This window comes from Drosophila montana, unplaced genomic scaffold (assembly GCF_035044405.1).
Source record: "Drosophila montana isolate Dmon_TW-CO22-7 unplaced genomic scaffold, ASM3504440v1 contig_2397_1, whole genome shotgun sequence".
NCBI lineage: Eukaryota > Metazoa > Arthropoda > Insecta > Diptera > Drosophilidae > Drosophila > Drosophila montana.
Genome location: NW_026997278.1, coordinates 1,210,890 through 1,218,293, shown reverse-complemented (window position 1 = coordinate 1,218,293; position 7,404 = coordinate 1,210,890). Strand labels below are relative to the sequence as shown.

The 7,404-nt window shown below is 38.0% G+C and overlaps 1 long non-coding RNA gene across 1 annotated transcript; it reads left to right on the top strand.

Annotated features, from left to right (window-relative positions):
- Positions 1–346: 346 nt before the first annotated feature.
- Positions 347–1,917, top strand: LOC135427920 (uncharacterized). The gene is made up of 4 exons (XR_010436177.1): positions 347–429; positions 1,379–1,468; positions 1,652–1,770; positions 1,841–1,917. It is a non-coding gene; the product is annotated as an uncharacterized LOC135427920 (long non-coding RNA).
- The last annotated feature ends 5,487 nt before the right edge of the window (positions 1,918–7,404 follow it).

The following is a 7,404-nucleotide window of genomic DNA, read 5'->3' as shown; positions in this document are numbered from 1 at the left end:
AAATTATGGGAAACGAACGAAAAAGAAAACAAGAAACAAACGCCTGAATCCAAATTTCTACCAATACTAATACCATTTCTGTTGAAATAAATCAAAAGTTACCTTGTACATAAAGATACCCTGCAATCACTTTCAGATTAATGTTAATATTGCAATGATATCGTACATTTTCCTATAAGATACGTATAATATGTTTCTTGTGATGATGCGAGTTTTCGTTTGTTTAAATGTAATGTTTAATGTTTAATGTTGTTTAAATGTAATATGGATCCTAAAACTGTTGCAATGCTATACAAAAATTTAGATTTTGATAGCTTGTCAAAGCTGAGCAAGCTAGTTTTATTACCAATACTTTTGATAATCGATAATATTTTAACTGTTGTGCAGTTGCATTTCTTATAACACCTATAATAGTCTCCACAGTTAATGGTAGAGTACAAAGTGAAATGCTCCAACTCTAACATCAGCTCGCCACCACTTTCCGGGCTGCGTTTTCCTTTTTATCACTTCAAATTTTGTTGATTTGCTTCTTTTCGAGAAAATTAAATTCTAAATTGTTGTGCGCGCTGCCAAGGCAGAGAGAGCGAAAGAGACCGAGAACACGAGTCCAGTTTGTAAACGCCACTGAACGGAGAAGCATCCCATTGCCCATACCTCGGCCTCACAGCGCACATCCGGCACCTCCTTAGGCCTGGTACTGGACGTGCCACACCCGGTTCTCCCCTCAATTAAATTGTATTTGCGCAGGATCTTTGTGTGCTTCTGTCTCTACTTCTTCTCCAGTTACGTACAGAGCCCACAGCTACAAACAGCCCCTTCCCATAATCACCCAAACGAAGCGTGGCCATCGCCATCCGCCAACGCTGCCGCGAACTCTGCCTCTGCCGCTGCTGCGTTCTCGTTGTGGCGGGAAAAAAGTGCCATACCGAACTGAAGAAACAAAAAAAAAACGAAAAGACTAGCAAAAAATGGGCAACTATTACTCCCAATGGCGACTTGGTGGGGTTGGTTCACAGCGACTTGGTAAACGAGTTACAAGCGAGAAATAAAGAAGAATGAAAAACATGGTGCGGGTTCCCGGAATCTTCAACGGCCAACACAAACAAATAAAATGGCAATGCTTTCACTTTTCTTTCACACTTCTTGCCCTGTTGTCTACAATAATTTTTTATTTATTTTTTTTTTGCTCCTTGCCTTTTCTGATTCTGCCATCCCGTTTTTTAAAGCACTTGCCCGAATTGTTTCACCCCACGTCTTGCCTGTTGGACAGGCCCAGCCACGAAAAGGAGAACAAGCATCCGGCACCATACATCACCCTTCCACCAAGAACACACATTTCTTAGATATCTTTTCTTAACTTTATAGATTTTCTTTCCAGCCAGATGATTGATTATACGCGCTGTGCACTGGAGGAATATAAGCAATTGAAATCATGGGACGCAAGCTACTCCATAGAAAGCTATAACAAGTAAGAATTATGTATACATACTTATGTTATGTATGGCCAATACCCAATTTTAGTTAAAACCATTCCGGGTTCGATTTCCAGACTAGTGGATGCTTGTAGTATTGTCTCAATAGTGGCAAACCCAGTTTGATTTGATACGTACTTAACACTTTTCCCAAATTTTATCCCTCTTAAATTATCCAGGTGAAAGATTCTATGTGAGAATGCTTATTTTGCGGCTTCACACCACGGGACCAAAATGGGATAAACTTGTACCTCTAATATGTAAATTGCATTCCCATTTTAAAGAATTTAAAATAAAAGTAAGAAATGCATTCTATTCATCTTATTATGTTTAAAGACATGTTATATTATTTTACAATTATATTACAGAGGTAGTTATAGCAGGAACAGCATACGGACAGACAGACTGATATGGCCAAGAATATACACACTTTATGAGGTTGGAGATGCTTCCATATGCCTGTCACATGCATTTGCACATAACCATAACACAGGCTAATGCCTTTGGAAATGCATTAGCACCTTTAACACCACACTTTGGAAATAGTAATCTTTAATAACGGTGGTGTTTATAGTCAATCTAAGATTTGTGAAAAAAATTTAGATTCTAATATAAAATAAATATAGTTTCAAATTTTTCGCGGGTGGGAAGTGGGTTGGAAATTATTGCATAATATCTGAAACGAAAAATTGGGACCGGGAAAGTCCGGGAAATATCAGCTGGTTATTCATAAGCATATATTTTTTTTCAAGCAGTAATATACAAATATACAAATGCGCCTAACAGTCAGATGATGAACTCTGCGATGTTTCACACAACACGTGGAACGCAACGTTCGGACAAGACAAACGTTATGCAAATGAGCTTAGGCACGGCTTCAGAGTGCAGACAAGGGATAGACAGGGCAGCCGGAGCAACCCAGAGCCACCAGCTGCCAGCTCTCCGTACCGATCCGGATGACCGAAAAGCACAACAGCCAAATCAATGTTGAACCCTTGCATTCGGATGGTTTTTCGGGCACTACCTGCCCGTAAGCATGTGTGTGTATGTGATTTCAGTTGATGTCCTGTTCTCTTTATGCATAAATTAGCAGGCAGCAGGCGCCCCTGACCCTTTCGCTACCCGTTATGTTGCTGCCAGAGATCGGTCAGGTAGGGTCCATTCTCGTTGTCGTTTACGCACTGGGGCTATGAAAACTATGAAAGTATGCAAATCGCAGCTACGGCACACGCAACATCTGCCAAGGGACATTCGTATGTATATGAAAAAATATGATATTTGAATATACCGTTCGCTGGCTGCGTCTACGATAACTTGGAGCTGCTTGTGGCCCCTTTAGCTTTAGGGTTGACCGCTGTCAACGCAGGGGTTGCTGTGGCTGGTATTAAGAAACCCCTAAAAGCAGGACGCATGCGTGGCCGCAGCTAGAAAATCTTTTACTGGAGTCCGCTGGCCTCACATACACACACAACCCCACAAACACACAATAGTAAATAAAAGCTTACCAGATGCCCTTTCCATTGTCACACATCGCACACAAGTAGTTCGTATGTCAGCGGATCCAATCCATTACCGTTAAACTTATTACCTATGCACACATACGCGTATCGACCATTCACATCCAATAGATCTGCTTTGAACAAAAGTTGGACTTGGACTTGGACAGTTTTTATAATGTACAACAAAAAGTTAGAGTGCTCTAGTTGGGAGTACACGACTAGGAGATGTACTGAGCCTAGCACCGTGCTGCCATTACAAATTTTCGAATATTCTACATACAAATATTCACAAATACATTCAGAGGCTACCTTCGATGCTTAAAGTCCGATCTGTATGAATTTTTCAGGCCCGCAAAGTCGCAAAGTAAGTTTTTGGAAGGATTGGGGGTGGTATCCAAAAAGGGAGACATTAGTAATCTGTAGATATTATACAGGAACAGCATACCAAGTTTGGATTGCCTTGGTCTTATCATTTTTGTGCTATGATTAAAAAACCTTGTGTTTAAATTGAGTTTTGAGAACATTATAAAAATGGAAGGAGAAATAAGAGTGTCTCGGTTGAAGAGAACAGAACTTAAATAGCAGCACATACCCACAGAACAGCATACACTACAATCGCTATTGCAATTCTATTTATACAAAAAATATGAATGTATGTGCGCACAGAAATTCGCATTTCTAATTGTGCATATAAGTATATTCACAAAAAGACCACAACCGTCTAATGGTCGTTTGGTTAAAAAAATAAAAACAGATACCGATTACTTGGAAACTGATACTTCGCGGGCACTAGCAGGACCTACGTTTAATATTCAGTCACTAGCTGTTATAGGCACTCAAATCGATGCGTTTATAAATACGTACCCACGTGCCAATACTTCATATTCCAAGCATGGCCAGCATTAAGGTAAATATAAGAGCAATGCGCCGTCGCTAAATACAAGTCTCAGAGTTCTTAAACTCGTTTTGTGCCTTCAGTACAAGATTCAGATACAGATACGGGATACAAATACCGCTACAACTACATGTATAGGTGAAGAGAGCTCGACGCCACTGGGTCAATAGAGTAGTAGTGCGCCATCTGCTCGATCGCAAGTGGAGATATGTTCGCGACTTGAGGCTACATGCGACCCTCCTAAACAGATCTCAATTGTACCTCTATAATGTAAATTGCATTCCCATTACCAATTCCATATTAACTACCAGCTAGTCAAAAATGTATGTAAGTATATTTTAATGAATACCATTAAAAAGCAAGAAATGCACTGAATTGATTGTATTATGTTTAAACATAATAGAAGATTTAATTATGCGTACAGAGTGCGATTATTAGAATTAAATGATTTCGAGAGTAGTTCAATCTAAAAAAAAAGACGATTTTCTTCTATACATATCTATAATACATATTTTAACTCCTCAGTGTCTAGCTTATGTAGTTTTAGAGATCAAGCAGATCGTTTATACTAACGGATTAATAATTTTTTCGACATTAATTATTTATTACACTTTCTCGCTAAGTTTTTCTTAAAAATCATTTCTTTTTTCAGGAAAGCGAATTGCATTTATAAACTTTGTTAGTTAAATAGATTTAGTTTTTCTAAGATATCTAAGCGTTTACCGAACATATTTCATTATAGCTATATATGGGTTGACTATTATATAACCACTTGATTTTCCTCTTCTTTTGCGTGATTATATCAATAATGAGCCAAGTTCCGGGAAAATCTGAATCCGTGTCTTATATACAGATTATATATTCAGATATATTGTGGACATTTCCATACATACATAATTGTATACATAATTGTACAGCTACATTAGACGGGATGTCGCTAAGAGGGTAATTTTATTGCACCAAGCATGAAATGGGCATTTGGTATGCATTAACAATAAATTGCATTATTATATATATTATATAATATATACATATGTAGATATTGGAGATTTATGCATGTGTGTGTGTACTTTAACACACCCAGTATTCATGTAAAATGTGTGTTTATTCACGACCTGCATCTCCACCTGCATTATTCAAATATATTTACATAAGTATGTACGAAAGTATATAGATATTTGTACATATACGTATTAATGTACATATACGCTGTGCGTACCCTCTTCTCATCTTCCGCCTCACCAATTGCAATACATTCGCCTATTTCTATATATGTATACATATTTTAGTCCTATTAACGTTTTCAAATATACGCGTACACATGCATACATACGCATGTAAGAATGTATGTATGTCTCCAAGTAGTATATATCGGACATTAACATATACACGTATGTACGCAGTTATATACAAATCGAATGTAAATTTTGTGTGTGAGAACACATGTGCGTATGTCCGTATGTGACTATGCGTGTGTATTTTAATACATTTTAGGTACACAAGTCCTTCAGACTGACGCAGTTTTTGGATAATTATGCCCACATAGTGGGCAAATAATATGGCATATTGTACATACAAACATCAATGGACTTGGGCTAGGGATTGGGCACAGTCGAAGCGCGGGCTACCAAAAACTACATACGGAACATAAGAAGTTGCAGAAGTAAGACGATGACGCTCAAGGCCGCCTCATCTATGGCTAAGCTACACTATTATTACAAACACATGCTTACCAGACTTATGGAAGTACTCCAATAATGGGTATAATGGTTTTGTGCGAATAAGAGGGAGGTACATATCTCTTAAGCCATAAAGTATATATATTCTAGCTCATTATCAACAGCCTATTTGATCTAGGCATATCTGTATGTATAAACGCGTCGATAACAGAGAATATAAAAGCTAAAACTTTAAATTTTAAAAGTAGTTCCTTCTATTCCCCGCAAATCAAGTCTAGGAGGAATCAAGGAATATACAAAATTTTGTAAGTCTAGAGTTCTTTTACTTGTTTTCGATGAACTGAAAACGGAATGGTTTCGCACTCTTCCGACCGATATTTGCACAAGGGTCGTACGACCAAAATGTTCACATCCAATACTTCCACCCCACTTTGCGCACCCTCGCTATTGCACCCGCATACAAGATGGCGGCGCGTCGGAAATGAAAATGTATTGTAAATAGTTGCAGCAGCGCAGCCTGTTCTCGGCATCGGTTCTCAGTCTACGTTATTATTTATTCACAACAAATTGCATTCAAACACGCCCATACGAACCGATCCGAACCAAAGCCAAAGGGAGAAAGTGGGCTTCAGATACGCATGCAGCAGGCATTTTTTTAATTTCGAGTCGCGAAACGCGAACCATATATACCATATTATAGCTATATAATCATGGCCACTTTATACACCCGTATCAAGATACATACAATAATTGACTAAATATATTTTATATATACATAAAATAGGTATGCATTTAATACGTATAGAAAAGTTCATATTCGTACTTCTCAATCTACATACTTAATGAGAGAATGATTATGATATTTGTTGTTTTTACTATAATTTGCGAAAATTATTGATTCCAGCTTTTGGTTCTTACTTTGATGGATTTTAAACTTATTTTCATTTATCTGTGTAAAGTTAAACATAAGACGTGGGAATTGAATGTAAAAGTTATATCTTAAATTTTACCCACAACTGGCGGCTTGACGGTGGGTTCACTCTTATTTGTTTTGATTCCCATAGAACGAGCGACACATTTATTTATTTCATTAATTGAAGTTGTGAAATAAAATAAAGGCTAGCAATAAACACAAAAGTTTCCCCTAAAGGAACGCTCGCTCAGCTGCTTAAACGGGTCAGATGTGCTCGGCTCGATGCAGAAACAGAATTACTTCCGAGCCAATCTCAACCCGAACGACAAGCGGAGGCAATACCAATACCATAGAAGTAGAAGCTGGAGCTGGTGATGATAGTTGCACAGGCGGCTTTCAGGTGCCGGCAGTCCGGCCGACAACCTTGACATAAGTTTGGCCTTGGTAGTTGCCATCGCCATCGTCATCGTAAGCGTCATTTTTCCTATTGCTGTCGACGTTAAAGTTGTGGTAGTTGTTGTTAGTTACATATAAAGAAAATGATGCAAGCTTTATTGATTGGAATCACAGAACACTTCCACACTGCAATCTAATCCAGATTTTGGTGAGATTCATAAGCGTTTCATCTTATACCGGATAAACGTCAAATAATGCATCCACACAAAAAAATAAACAACATATAAGAATACTTATGCATATGTGTGTACATATTTGCCCCCATTCCTATAGAGGTGTGGCTTATACATAGGCATTAATATTAATATTTTTAGATATATACATTCCTATATATATGTATATACACATCTCTATATATATTCACACCTTATGCGCATGTACATATGGACCTACATGGTTGTGGAGGACCCTCGACAAACAAACGTGCAATTTCTAACCCCACTTCTACAACCGTGCTATTGTCCCACGTACTATAGATTTCCAAAATGAT